The sequence below is a fragment of the Piliocolobus tephrosceles genome, chromosome 21 (genome assembly GCF_002776525.5).
Source record: "Piliocolobus tephrosceles isolate RC106 chromosome 21, ASM277652v3, whole genome shotgun sequence".
In the NCBI taxonomy this organism is placed as follows: Eukaryota; Metazoa; Chordata; class Mammalia; order Primates; family Cercopithecidae; genus Piliocolobus; species Piliocolobus tephrosceles.
The window spans coordinates 39,572,469-39,587,637 of NC_045454.1; the positions used below are offsets into that span (position 1 = coordinate 39,572,469).

Genomic DNA, 15,169 nt, shown 5'->3' on the forward strand with positions numbered 1-15,169 from the left:
TCATCCCGATAAGCACTGTCCAACAGAAATACAACAAGGGGTCAGGGTGCTGTGGTTCATCCCTGTAATCCCAACTCCTTGGGAGGCTGAGGCAGGAGGATTGCTTCAGGCCAGGAATTCAAGGCTGCAGTGAGCTATGATTGTGCCATTGTGTTCCAGCCTGGGCAACAGAGTGAGACCCTGTCTTTAAAAAAAAAAAAAAAGAAAAAAAAAGAAATACAAAGATCTCATATGTAATTTTAAATTTTCAAGTAGCCGCATTAGAAATGGTAATAAGAAACAGGTGAAGTTAGTTTTAATAATGCATTTTTAACCCAATATATTGAAAATGTTACTTCCACATGGGATGAACATAGAAATTACTGATATATTTCACACTTCTAAAACTATTGAGTCTTCAGGCTGGGCACAGTGGCTTGTGTCTGTAATCCTAGCACTTTGGAAGGCCAAGACAGGCAGATTGCTTGATTTCAGGAGTTCCAGACCAGCCTGGGCAACACGACAAAACCCCATCCCTACAAAAAGTTAGCTGGGCATAGTGGCATGTACCTGTAGTCCCAGCTACTAGGGAGGCTGAGGCAGGAGGATCCCCTAAATCCGGGAGATCAAGGCTGCAGTGAGCCACGATCACGCCACTGCACTCCAGCCTGGGCGACAGAGTGAGACCCTGTCTCAACAAACAAAAACAGAAACAAAAGTCTTCAATATCTGGTGTGTATTTTATGCTTTACTTGATCCCAATTCCGATGAGTCCCATTTCAAGCACTCAGTGGCCACATGTGGCTTATGGCTACATTTTTGATAGCGTGTGTGGGTCTAAATCTTTGACAAGTATTTCTGGTATTTTTTGGTGGCACAATAAGGCTCAGGTAGTAAACATACCGGGGGTACCTGATATATACTTGTTTGGTCATACCAGACCCTTTGCTTTTGGTCTGGATATTTGACCTCTCCAAATCTCACGTTGAAATTTGATTCTCAGTGTTGGAGATGGGGTCTAGTGGGAGGTGTTTGGGTCATGGGGGCAGATCACTCATGAAGGGCTTGGTATTGTCCTCTCAGTAATGCGTAAGTTCTTGCTCTATTAATTCCCCCAAGAGCTGGTTGTTAAAAAGACCCTAGCACTTCCCTCTGCTCTCTCTTGCTTCCTCTGTGGTCTCTGCATGTGCCAGCTCCCTTTCACCTTCCACTATGACTGGAAGCAGCTTGAGGCCCTCACCAGATGTAGATGCCTGTACCGTGCTATACCAGACAGTCTGCAGGACTGTCAGCCAAACAAACCTCTTTTCTTTAAAAATTGCCCAGCCTCAGGTATTCCTTTACAGCAACACTAATGGACTAACATACCTTTCATACTCTTTTTTGATGAAGGAAGGAAGGAGAAATGAAGGAAGGGAGGAAGGAAGGAAGGAAAAAAGGAAGTCCTTCCTAAAAATATTTCCCCCAATATGGAAAAAAACCCTTTTTATGTAACACCATTAAGTATTGCCCCAGGAGAAGCAGCCCCATGTCTTGAGCTTGAAGGAAGGAAGAAAAGAGAGAAAGAAAGGAGAATAAGAGGAAGAAACAGGAGGAAGAAATGAAGGAAGGGCGGAAAGAAGGAAAGAAGGAAGGAAGGAAAGAAAGAAAACGAAAGGAAGGAAGTTCAGTGGAGGATCCAGGAAAACTGTCCTGAATGCCCTGAAGTTCCTCCTTCCGCCTAAATATTTTGAAGTAGCTAACAGAATCTGTCCAACTTCATTATCTTAATTTGAATCCCTGCCCCCAACCCCCAAGAAGCAGATCCAGAAGCAGAGATTTGAATGCTACTGGAGGAGATCCCAAAGCACACTGGCAGAAAAGTAGGAAAGGGAAGACCCAGTAATAAGTGAACCATCAGGCAAGTTACCACCATGAGCAACTGGGTCTCAATTACCAGTGGGGACCTCTGGGAGGCAGCAGAGAGCACATTCCTCAGCGTTACTGCATGCTAGTGGTGAGGGAGCTGGGGTATTGATCCATCAGCTCCCATCCATCACAAGTTAAAGGACGCTCCTTGGTAGTATTAATTCTCTAACACCACAGACTGCTGAGTGGACACTTTGATAGCCAGAGAAAATGCCCTGGGGACTGGCAGGGGGAAGTCAGACCTGCATACACTCAAGTGGTCAGGGCATGGCTGGACAGTGTTTGCCACACTGGTGACGTACCCACTTCCTTATAATTAAAAAAGTTTACTTTTTGTACCATAAGCCCTTGTGAACTTTATGTCCATTAACTTTGTGACAGTCTGGCTGCCATATGGGACATGAGATGATTTAGTTGTTGTCATCTCAGTGACAGAAAAGGCAGAACAGCTATGGAAGGAGATCGCAGATGTATGCATATATTTATGTGTAACCTTGCAAACATGTGCATGCGCTCCCATTCTTGTTGTCACCAAACCTAATTCTCTTACCACATTCTCTGCTATCTTCCCCATATACATACAAGCTCTTTTTTAGTCATTGGGCAAAACAGAAGAAAATAAAAGGACCAAGTCTCCATTTTCTGGGGAAATGATGCTGTTCTCCTTCTAAAGAGGCATCAGAATCAAATGTCTCCTACCTGTGTCTCCAGCTTCATTCTCTCTCTCCCCATTGGAAAATAATTTGTATTGGTTTCTGGCTAATCTTTTGTTTCTTCTTGAGAATATGAGCAAAATGCTTTTTCTTTTTTCATATATTTCTGTCTCTTTCTTTCATAAAGATAGCTCAACACCTGCACTTCTCTGCAACTTGTCCTTTTCACTTCTGGAGGTGTTGGGTTTCTATTTTGACCTCTCTTCATGGCTGAGGCTGAGGCAGTGAACAGGACAGACAGGAGTTTTGAAGTTCTATAACTCAAAACATTTTAAGAGCCCCAATGTGACTTAACAAGAGGAAACATCTTTGAGGCATGTTTCATAAAATCAATGTATTAACCATGTGTTTTTGCTCGTTTGTTTGTTTTTTGAGATGGAGTCTTCCTCTCACCCAGGCTGGAGTGCAGTGGCATAATCTCAGCTCACTGCAACCTCTGCCTCCCAGGTTCAAGAGATTCTCCTGCCTCAGCCTCCTGAGTAGCTGGGACCACAGGCACCCGCCACCATGCCTGGCTGATTTTTGTATTTTTTGTAGAGACAAAGTTTCACCATGTTGGCCAGGCTGGTCCCGAACTCCTGACCTTGAGTGATCCACTCCCCTCAGCCTCCCAATGTGCTGGAATTACAGGCATGAGCCACTGCACCTGGTCTTAACCATGTATTTCTGATTCTCTGATATGTGGGGCTTTGCTGACCCTACAAGAATGGCCCCTCCCAGAGCTAGCCAATTTCTAGATAGTAAAGGGCCTTTTATATGCAAACCAACCAATCCAGATCTACACCCCCAACCATCTCCTTTCTTGGGCTCTCACGCCCTGGACACTATCCCCCTGCTCTAATCATCTCAGAGCCAAGTACCAAACAACGAGGGGCAGCTCCTATGCCCTGAAGCCCTTACCCTGCCTGGCTCATTCCTTCCCATGGAAACCACAATAAAGGCTCTTGCCCACATGTTTTCTTCACTCCCTTTTCCCCCCCAGCCCAGCCCTGTGTGGCCCTGCATAGCATGGTGTGCCCTTTCTTCTTGGGACCTGTGAGTAACAAACTATATTTTCAATGGCAGCCATCACCTGACCTAGTGGCCTTGCCATACCTGAATGATAATAAAACTGGGCTGGGTGCAGTGGCTCATGCCTGTAATCCCAGCAATTTGGGAGGCTGAAGTGGGAAGATTGCTTGAGACCAGGAGTTCAAGACCAGCCCTGGCAACATAACAAGATCTCTATTTCTACAAAAGAAACCCAGAAAAATTAGCCAGGCATGGTGGCACACGCCTGTAGTCCCAGTGACTCAGGAGGCTGGGGTGCGAGGTTTGCTTGAGCCCAGGGGGTTGAGGCTGCAGCGAATCTCCCCATGATCATGCCATGGCATCCAACCTGGGCCATAGAGCAAAAACCTGTGTCAAAAAGATAACAATAATAATAAAACCTACATTTTAAAACAATGAAGGCCCAACATGGGATGCCAGCCCTGTCGTCCTCATCACCTCCCTGCTCTCATGTCCTTCTATTTCCTCCACTCCAGCCACACAAGCCTCCTTAATGTTCTTCAAGCATGCCAGGCATCTTCCGTGTAGGCCTCTGTCTGTGCTGTTCCCTGTGCTTGCGATGCTCTTCCTCCAGATATCAGTCTTTTCCTGCCTTCATGTCTCTGCTCAAATATCACCTTCTTAGAGCAGTCTTTTGCAAAATAGCTCCCACTCTATTTGACCCTTACCTGCTGCTGCTTTTTCTTTCTTTCTCTTTCCTTCCTTCCTTCCTTATTTCTCTTCTTTCTTTCTTTCTTTTTCTTTTTCTTGCTTTCTCTCTCTCTTTCTCTCTCGCTTCCCTCCTCCCTCCCTTCCTTCCTTCTTTCCTTCCTTCCTTCTCTCTCTCCCCTTCCTTCCTTCTCTCTCTCCTTCTTTCCTTCCTTCCTTCCTTCCTTCCTTCCTTCCTTCCTTCCTTCCTTCAACAGGGTCTTGCTCTCTTGCCCAGGCTGGAGTGCAATGGTGTGATCTCAGGTCACTACAACCCCCGCCTCCTGGGTTCAAGCAATTTTCATGCCTCAGCCACCCAAGTCGCTGGGATTACAGGCATGCACCACCATCCCCAGCTAATTTTTGTATTTTTAGTAGAGACAGAGTTTCTCCATGTTGGCCAGGCTGATTTCTAACTCCTGGCCTCAAGTGATCCACCCGCCGTGGCCTCCCAAAGTGCTGGGATTACAGGCGTGAACCACCACACCTGGCCTCCATTTTTCTTATAAAAACTATCTTTACCTGACAGATGATAAATCTGCCTGAGTTTATTTGTCTGATTTCTCTGCCCTAAACAGTGAGTTTCCTAAGAACAGGAAATTATTTGCTCTATTAATGGCTGTGCCTGGGATAGGATCTAGTATAGAATAAATGCATAATCAACATATGTCAAATGAATGAAGAACAAATGAACCTGATAATTTTTCTCCAGCTTTCCAGGTGAAATAGTGCGCTTGATCTTATTGCTGGTGACTTTATCTCCAGCTCTGGTAAAACTTGTTATTTTGCAACTTGGGAAGACCTTGCTCAGTTCTTAAGAAAAACCAGCTGGGCACGGTGGCTCACGCCTGTAATCCCAGCACTTTGGGAGGCTGAGGCGGGAGGATCACAAGGTCAGGAGTTTGAGACCAGCCTGAGCAACGTGGAGAAACCCTGTCTCTACTAAAAACACAGAAACTAGCCAGGCGTGGTGGTGGGCATCTGTAATCCCAGCTACTCAGGAGGCTGAGGCAGGAGAATCGCTTGAACCCAGGAGGTGGAGGTTGCGGTGAGCCGAAACCGTGCCATTGCACTCCTGCCTGGGTGACAGAGTGAGACTCTGTCTCAAAAAAAAAAAAAAAGAAAGAAAAGAAAAGAAAAAAGAAAAACCAAGGTCTGCATTTCCATAAGCAGGTGTAGCTCATTTGATTAAATTTCCCTTGCTAACTTCTTAGGATACACATGAATATATAACTCAGCATTTAATCAAACTCCTGACTTACCAGAGGGGTTAGATGCTGAATATAATTTATAATTGCCTAAGAATATAGTAAGCTTGAGTACTTTTGTTTCCATAATTAAGTGTGAGGCCCTTGTCTCAATGTGAATTAAGAATACTTCAAGCACTGTATATGAAAAGTAAATTTATTTTCTTTTGGAAAAGTTCAAACATATATGAAAGAAGAGAAAATAGCATGATATCTCACCCGATTCCTATGACCCATCTTCAATAATTATCAACTCATAACACATCTTGTGTTTCTCTAGCCCAAACTTAAACACAACCTTAATTTGCAAATTGAAGCAAACCTTTAATTTGCCTTAACATACAACCCTGCTTAACCCTCTTAAAGCAAGTCTCAGACGTCGTATGATTTCATCCGTAAATATTTTAATATGTACTTTTCAAAGTTAAGGACTCTGCAGCTGCTGTGGAAAATGGTATGGTGATTCCTCAAAAAATCAAATATAAAGTTAATATATAATCCAGCAATTTTACTTCTGGGTGTACACTAAATGAAAGCAGGGAGTCAAACAGATGTTCCTTTGTACATCCATTTCGTAACAGCAGTATTCACAATAACCAAAAGGTGGAAGCAACACAAGTGTGTGGCAACAGGTGAATGGATAAACATAGTGTTGTATATCCATATGAAGGAATATTATTCAGCCTTAAAAAAGGAATGAAATTATGACACACGCTACAACATGAATGAACCTTGAGTACATAATGCTAAGTGAAATCAGCCACTCGGCTGGGCGCGGTGGCTCAAGCCTGTAATCCCAGCATTTTGGAGACGGGCGGATCACAAGGTCAGGAGATCCAGACCATCCTGGCTAACACGGTGAAACCCCGTCTCTACTAAAAAATACAAAAAAAACTAGCCGGGCGAGGTGGCGGGCGCCTGTAGTCCCAGCTAGGGAGGCTGAGGCAGGAGAATGGCGTAAACCTGGGAGGCGGAGCTTGCAGTGAGCCGAGATCCGGCCACTGCACTCCAGCCTGGGTGACAGAGCAAGACTCCATCTCAAAAAAAAAAAAAAAAAAAATCAGCCACTCACAGGAAGACAAATACGGTATGATTCTGTTTATATGGGGTCCTTAGAGTGGTCACATTCATAGGGACAGTAAGTAGAATAGTGGTTGCCAGGGGCTGGGGGAGAGGGAATGGGAAGTTAGTGTTTAATGGGGACCGTTTCAGTTTGGGAAGATGAAAATATTCTGGAGACGAATCGTGGTGATGGTTACACATCTATGTGAATGTACTTAATACCCCTGAAATGTACACCTTAAATATGGTTAAAATGATCAATTTTTTATTATGCATATGTATTTTTTGAGACAGAGTTTCACTTTTGTTGCCCAGGCTGGAGTACAATGGAGCAACTTTGGCTCACTGCAACCTCCGCCTCCCTGGTTCAAGTGATTCTCCTGCCTCAGCCACCCCAGTAACTGGGCTTACAGGTGCCTGCCACCACTCCCAGCTCATTTTTTGTATTTTTAGTAGAGACGGGGTTTCACCATGTTGGCCAGGCTGGTCTTGAACTCCTGATCTCAGGTTATCTGCCCACCTTGGCCTCCCAAAGTGCTGGGATAACAGGCGTGAGACACTGTGCCCGGCCATGATGCATATTTTTCCACAATAAAGGAAAAAGCTAAAGAGTCACTTATGTTGCATGTTGTCCTCACTCTGGAGCTAATCTTAAGGAGCATTTGCCACCTGGAGCTCTGCCAGTTCCTGTGCAGAAGAAAAAAGTGGTCCAGAGCACTGCTGTGGACCACTTTCAAAAGTTCAATAGAACTTTCCAAAAATGTTCCCTATCTGCAATGTTTAATAAAGTAGCTACTAGATACATGTAGCTTTTGAGGACTAAAAATATGGCTTGTAGGACTGAGCAACAGGATTTTAAATGTTGTTTAATTTTGAAAGCCACATGTGGCTACTGCCTTGGACACTGCAACATTAGAGAGATTTGTATTGGTTATTAAATGCTTCAACCTGGGAGTGACACATTTCATTTCCACTGAGAACTCGTTGGTCAGAATTAGTCACATGACCCCAGCAGACCACAGGGGTGGTCTTACATCTTACATCTTACACATGCCTGTATATGGAGAACTGGAAATACTTGGTGAACAGCTCTAATGCCTGTCTCAGAGAATAAGTCTTTTTGAGATCCAGAAAGGAGAAAAATTGGCTATTTTCTTTCAGGAAGAGAAGATAAGAAACATGGAGACTTAATGTATTATTTATCTATTGTTGGGTAACAATTTACCAAAGCCTTGGCTGCTTTAAACAACATTTATTTCACAGTTTATGTGAGTCAGGAACCAGGTGCAGCGGTTTCAGACTCTCTCATGAGACTGCAATCAAGGTATCAATTGGGGCTTCATTCTCATCTCAAGGCTTGACTGGGGAAAGATGTGCTTTCAAGCTTAAACCTGTGGCTGTTGGCAGAATACTATGGAAAAGGAACACTCAGAGAACAATTATAGCAATACCAAAAGGCTCTTGAAATTAAAAAGTATAAAAGCCTAAATAAAAAACTGAATAAAAGGTGGAAAGATAAAATTAGAGAAATCTCTCAAAAAGAAGATTAAGACACAATGAAAATACAAAATAGAAGGAAGGGAACAGATAAGAAGAGAATCAGTCTAGAAAGTCCAACATCTGAATAATAAGTTTTAAAGAGAATCAAGAAAAAAGGGTGGGAATCTTAGCTGGGTGTCGTGGCACACTCCTGTAGTCCTCAGGAGGCTGAGGTAGGAGGACTGCTTTCAGCCCAGGAGTGCGAGGCTGTGATGAGTTAGGATCACACCACTGCACTCCAGCCTATGTGACAAAGCAAGACCTTGTCTCTGAAAAAAGGGGAGGGGGGTAAGAATCATACTAAGTGCCCAGTATAATGACTGAAAATTGACCTAAACTTACATCGTAATAAAATTTTAGAACACAATGGAAAACGATTCTAAAAGCTACTAGAGGAAAAAAAACAAGGTCTTATACAAGAAATTAGGAGTAAGAATGCTTCAAGCTTCCCAATGGCAATACTGGAATTAGAATACATTGGAGCAATACTCCATATTTTTGAAGTAAAATGATCTCCAAACCAGAATTCTATACCCAGCCACACTACCAATGAGGTATAAAGCTAAAACAATGGCATTTCATACATAGAAGGCTCCAATATTTACTTCCTGAGACAGATTAGACTGTTCAAAAATGGCTACACCATGGCTCCCATTTTACATTTGCTTAGAATTTTACCACTTCCCCATAAAGGACTGGAATCTATATTCTGTCCCCTTGAACCTGGGTGAATCTTTGTGACTGATTCAACTAATAGAGTAGGGAGGGAGTGATGCTTTGTGACTTCCAAGATTAGGTCATAAAAGGAGATGCAGCTTCTGCCTGGCTCTCTCCCTTGAGACATGTGCCTTTGGAGTCCTGAGCTGGCATAAGAGAAGTTCAACTACCCTGAAGTTGCCCTACTGGAGACACCATGTGGAGATACCACATAGAGATGGAGAGAGATGCTTGAGAAACCTCAGTTGTTTTAGTCTTTCCAGCCTAAGTGCCAGCCCTGTGACTGAGGAAGCCTTGGAGATGACTCTAGTCCCTCTCACCATCTGACTGTATTTGCATGAAAGACCCCAAGTGAAAACCACCCAGACGATCCCAGTTGACCACCCAAATCACAAAATGTAATAATATAAATGAATGTTGCTGTTTTATGCTACTAAGTTTCGGCTGCTTTTTATGCAGCAATAAGGTAACTGGAAAACTTCTCATGCATCCTTTCTCAGGAAGCTACTAGAGGATGTGCTTCATCCAAACAAGGGAGTAAACCAAGAAAGAGGGAAACATAGAACACTGGACTTAAGAAATCCAACAATGAGAAGCAAAGGGAATCTCCTGGATGATGATAAAGAGAGAGCCCAGGATGAAAGCTGTATGCCAGGGAAGGTCCTGATTAGACCATGTGACAAGTCTTCAGGAAAGACTGCTTCTGGATGATAAAATGAACTGAATACCTGTTAAAGACTTGGGGGTCAAATTTGTAATAAGTACCAAGCAAAGAAGAATTTAAAAAATGACGAGTCCCAAGGGAAACAATATGTTGTAAAGAAAAAGTAGCTATAGTTTGTTCATGACATAACTGTAACTTGCCTTGTACATGGCAATATAAACACCGAATCTTCCTGACTTTGTGAAAGAACAATATTGGGCAAATGCGCAGGTTTTGGAAGGTTCCATATGTAGGGGGATGGAGGGAGAGATTAGCAAAATCCTCCTTTTCTATAGCTAATACCTATAAAGTGCTACAACACCCGTACAGGATACTTCTTTGTTGCTTTCATTATAATATCCTTGGGTATTGCTGTTGGCTATTTCTGAATACTAATTAAATATTCACAAGTGTACATCTTGTTTTCCCAACCTAACTATAAGCTCTTTGATAGTTAATGCTTCTCTATATTATCTGTAGTGGCTGACATAGTGTGCTACACATACTACGTGGTCAGTGTGAGAAATATTAGTTGAATAAAATAATAATGTTGGAACAAATAAATAATACCTAAAACTGAAAATTTTTAAAGTAGAAAGAAGTAACTGAATGACCGATATAGGGCTTGGTGTGGTGGCTCATACTTGTAATCCCAGTGCTTTGGGAGGCTGAGGCAGGAGGATCGCTTGAGACTAGGAGTTTGAGACCAGCCTGGGCAACACAGCAAGACACTATCTCTACATATATGTATATATATACACACACACACACACATATATATATATATATGTATGTGTATATATAATTAGCCAGGTGTGGAGGTGTGCATCAGTAGTCCTAGCTACTCAGGAAGATGAGGTGGGAGGATTACTTGAGCCCAGGAGTTTGAGGCTGCAGTGAGCTGACATTGTACCACTGCACCCCAGCCTGGGTAACAGAGTGAGACCTTCATCTCTGAAACAAACAAACAAACAAACAAAAACCCAATATGAATAATATGGTAGTAAATAGCAAAATAATCAGCTAAAGGGAACCAGGCACAGAAAGACAAATATCGCATGCTTCCATTCATATGTAGGAGCTAAACAAAACAAAACAAAAAAAAACAAAACTCATGGAGGTAGAGAGTAGAGCGATAGTTACCAAAAGATGGGAAGGGTAGTGGGGAGGGTGGAATAAAGACGAAATGATTAATGGGTACAAAAATAGAGTTAGATAGAAAGAATAAAATCTAGTGCTTGGTAGCACAATAGGGTGACTACAGTTAACAATAATTTATGGTCCTATCACAAAGAAATGGTAAATCCTTTCTTAAAAAATACTCTAAGTTCAGGGGGTATATGTGTGAGATTGTTATATAGGTTACCTTGTGTCATGGGATTTGTTGTACAGATTATTATTCAGTCTACCACTGATGGGTTTTTGTTGATTCCATGTCTTTGCTATTGTGAATAGTGCTGCAATGAATAATGCGTGCATGTGTCTTTGTAGTACAACAATTTATATTCCTTTGGGTATATACCCAGTAATGGGATTGCTGAGTGCGATGGTATTTTTGTTTTTAGGTCTTTGAGGAATCACCACACTGTCTTCCACAATGGTTGAACTAATTTACACTCCCAACAACAGTGTATAAGCCTTCCTTTTTCTCCGCAAGCTCATCAGCATCTGTTATTTTTTGACTTTTTAGTCATGGCCAAGAAATGGTAAATGCTTGAGGTGGTAGATCTCCCAATCACCCATATTTGGTCATTACATGTTGTATGCTTGTATCAAAATGTCACATATACCCCATAGACAGGCACAACTATTATATATCCATAATGATTTTTAAAATCAGCCAAAAGGTGGCCAGGTGCAGTGGCTCATGCCTGTAACCCCAGCACTTTGGGAGGCCAAGGAGGGCAGATCACTTGAGGTCAGGAATTTGAGACCAGTCTGGCTAACATGGCGAAACCCTGTCTCTACCAAAAATATAAAAAATTAACCGAGTGTGGTGGTGGGTGCCTGTAATCGCAGCTACTCAGGAGGCTGAGGCAGGAGAATCACTTGAACCTGGAAGGCGGAGGTTGCAGTGAGCCAAGATTGTGCCATTGCACTGCAGCCTGGGTGACAGAGCAAGACTCTGTCTCAAAAAAGAAAAAAAAAAAAATCAGCGAAAAGGGGTGATAGTGGGTATCTTTCAGGAGGAGGATATGAAGCATGGAGGGAGGCAGGGGACTGCTATTTTGCATAACAAAAGTTGTTTCAGAGACGCATTTGACTCTAATTCCCAATGGCAGCACCCTCTATTCCCTTTCCTGCTTTGTTTTTCTCCTTAGCACTTAGCCCCATCTGACATACTATGTATTTTCCTTATTATTTACTCTATTTATTCCTCATCTCAATTCAACTCCACGACCATGGGAAATTCTGTCTGCCTTGTTCTGTGCTTGCAAAATTACTGGGCACGTGGCAGATGTTCCATACAGTCAGGAGAATGAATGAACCTTGCGCCTCTGCAATTTTTGTAGCCACTCATTTATTTTAACTTTTTATTTTGTTGAAATTTCAGATTTACCAAAAAGTTGTAAGACTGGTACAAAGAAGTTGCCTGTATCACTTATCCAGGTTTCTCAAATGCTAACATTTTACCACTTACACTCTATCCTTTCTCTCTCTTTCTCTCCACCCCAACCGTTGACCACTGAGAGTAATTTGTAGATATGATGGCCCTTTAACACTATCTAATTCAGTGTGTTTCCCAAAACAGGGCATTCTCTTACATAAGCACAGCACAATGATCAAAATTAGGAAATTAGCATGGACACACTGTTATTATGTAATCCATAGATCTTATTCACATGTCATCAATTGTTCCAATAGCGTTCTTTGTAGCAAAAGGAGGTCCTGGCTCACTTGTTGAATTTGGTCAGTCACATTTCCTTTAATCTGGACAAGTTGTTCTGTCTTTATTTGAGCTTCGTGACATTAACACTTCCAAAGAATACTTATTATATAAAGTGCCCCTTAATCTGAACATGGTTGTTTACCAATTATTGAAATCACGCATTTTTGGCAGAAGTTCCTAGAAGCGACGTTGCAGCCTTCTTGATACGTCATTCTAGGAGGCACGTGATTTGCCAGTCACTTGCTTGTCTGCCAGGGTCCTCCACTATCAAGTTACTGTTTTGACCATTAAAACTAACAATTGTCTCGAATTGGAAATACGATTCGACCCAGCCATCCCATTACTGGGGATATACCCAAAGGATTATAAGTCATGCTGCTATAAAGACACATGCACATGTATGTTTATTGCAGCACTATTCACAATAGCAAAGACTTGGAATCAACCCAAAAGTCCATCTGTGACAGACTGGATTAAGAAAATGTGGCACATATATACCATGGAATACTATGCAGCCATAAAAAAGGATGAGTTCGTGTCCTTTGTAGGGACATGGATGCAGCTGGAAACCATCATTCTCAGCAAACTATCGCAAGAACAGAAAACCAAACACCGCATGTTCTCACTTATAGGTGGGAATTGAACAATGAGATCACTTGGACACAGGAAGGGGAACATCACACACCTGGTCCTATTGTGGGGAGGTGGGAGAATAGCATTAGGAGATATACCTAATGTAAATGACGAGTTAATGGGTACAGCACACCAACATGGCTCATGTATACATATGTAACAAACCTGCACGTTGTGCACATGTACCCTAGAACTTAAAGTATAATAAAAAAAAATAAATAAATAAATAGCAAACAACAACAACAACAACAACTAACAATTGTTGTTGGGAAGATACTCTGACACTATGTAAATGATCTGTTATCCCTCAAACTTTCACCTGTGAATTTCATTATCCCCTGATAGTTCCTGTATGGTAGTTGCCAAATTGCCTATATAACTTTTTTTTTTCTTTTTGAGAAATAAGGTCTTATTCTGTCACTGAGGCTGGAGTACAGTGGCAAGATCATAGCCCACTACAGCCTTGAACTCCCGGGATGAATCCTCCTATCTCAGCCTCCAGAGTAGCTGGGACTACAGGCGAGTGCCACCACGCCCGGCTAATTTTTTAGTTTTTGTAGAGATGGGGTTTTACTATGTTGCTTAGGCTGGTCTCGAACTCCTCAGCTCAAGTGATCCGCCCGCTTCAGCCTCCCAAAGTTCTGGAATTACAGGCATGAGCTACTGTGCCCGGCCTCCTTATGAAAGAATTCTAAAGAATACTTATAGATATTCCCCAATCCAGAAGGGGGTACTTATCCCTCTTCCTCAACTTCATGTGGGTAGGTCTTAGTGACTGTTCCAGAGGGTAGAGTAGGGAATGGGAAAAATAGTAGCTCGATGGTAGAGAAACCTGGCAGACACCACCTTAACCAAGGGATCGAGGTTAACATCACTAATGATAAGTCATGTAACTAGCGTATACCCTGATCTGAAGCAAAGAGAACGGCATTGCACCCCTGTGCAATGGTCTTCTCTCAAATCCATTATTCCAGTCTAATCATGAAAACGGACAAACCCAAAGTGAGGGACGTTCTACAAAGCACTTGATCAGTCCTCCTAGACATTATTAAGGTTGTGAGAAACAAAGAAACAGATCAGAGGAGACTAAGGAGACAGAATGAGGCTGGGCACAGTGGCTCCCACCTGCAATCCCAACACTTTGGGAGGCCAAGGTGGAAGGACTGCTTGAGCCCAGGAGTTTGAGACCAGCCTGGACAACAGAGTGAGACCCTGTCTCTACAAAAAATTTTAAAATTAGTTTGATGTGGTGTTTTGTGCCTGTGGTCTCAGCTACCAGGGATGAAGACAAGCCTTCTTACCCTACAGATTGCTGTAGGCGTGTGCTACCATGTCCCGATAATTTTTGTATTTTTAGTAGATATGGCGTTTCACCATATTGCCCAGGCTGGTCTAGAACTTCTGGGCTCAAGGGATGCACCCACCTTGCCCTCCCAAAGTGCCGGGATTATGGTCATGAACCATCACACCTGGCCTCTGCTTAATCTTAATTCATCCCTACAGGAACCTGTAGGGTAAGGAGTCTTGTCTTCATATTATTGAGGAAGCTGAAGTTGAGAGAGGGGAAGCACCTTTCCAAATGCACACTACTAGGAATTTCGAGAGCTAGGATTTGAACCCAGGTCTGTGTCCAGAATTAGTCTTTGCCTCATTCGTTTTTGGAAGCTTGCAGGGCACATGCCACTATGCAATGTAATGCCCAAAGTGACAGCCACATTCCATCTCTGAATTCACTCTTGGGTGCCTACCTCATGACCTGCAGACGTCTGGATGATCAAAATTGGCTTTGTCATTTTTATCCTCCACCTCCCAAAGATCTCGATATCATTCCCCACGGGTATCCGGACCAGAAGGCAGAGACCAAATGTCTTTTGGCCGATCCATTTTTGCAACTCAACGTGACTAGATTTGCTGATAATTGTTTTAGCAGTCAGATGAATGCAATTTGCCGTTATTTATTTGGGGCATTTATTTCCAAGATGCTAGCCCTGTTCAATTGAATAACATTCTCAAAGCCGGTATGGTAATGCTGCTGCTGATT

General features: G+C 42.7%; 1 long non-coding RNA gene across 1 annotated transcript; it reads left to right on the forward strand.

The window, feature by feature from the left end:
* Positions 1-8,648: 8,648 nt before the first annotated feature.
* On the forward strand, positions 8,649-9,929 carry LOC111523868. The gene is made up of 2 exons (XR_002725625.1): positions 8,649-8,739; positions 9,403-9,929. It is a non-coding gene; the product is annotated as an uncharacterized LOC111523868 (long non-coding RNA).
* The last annotated feature ends 5,240 nt before the right edge of the window (positions 9,930-15,169 follow it).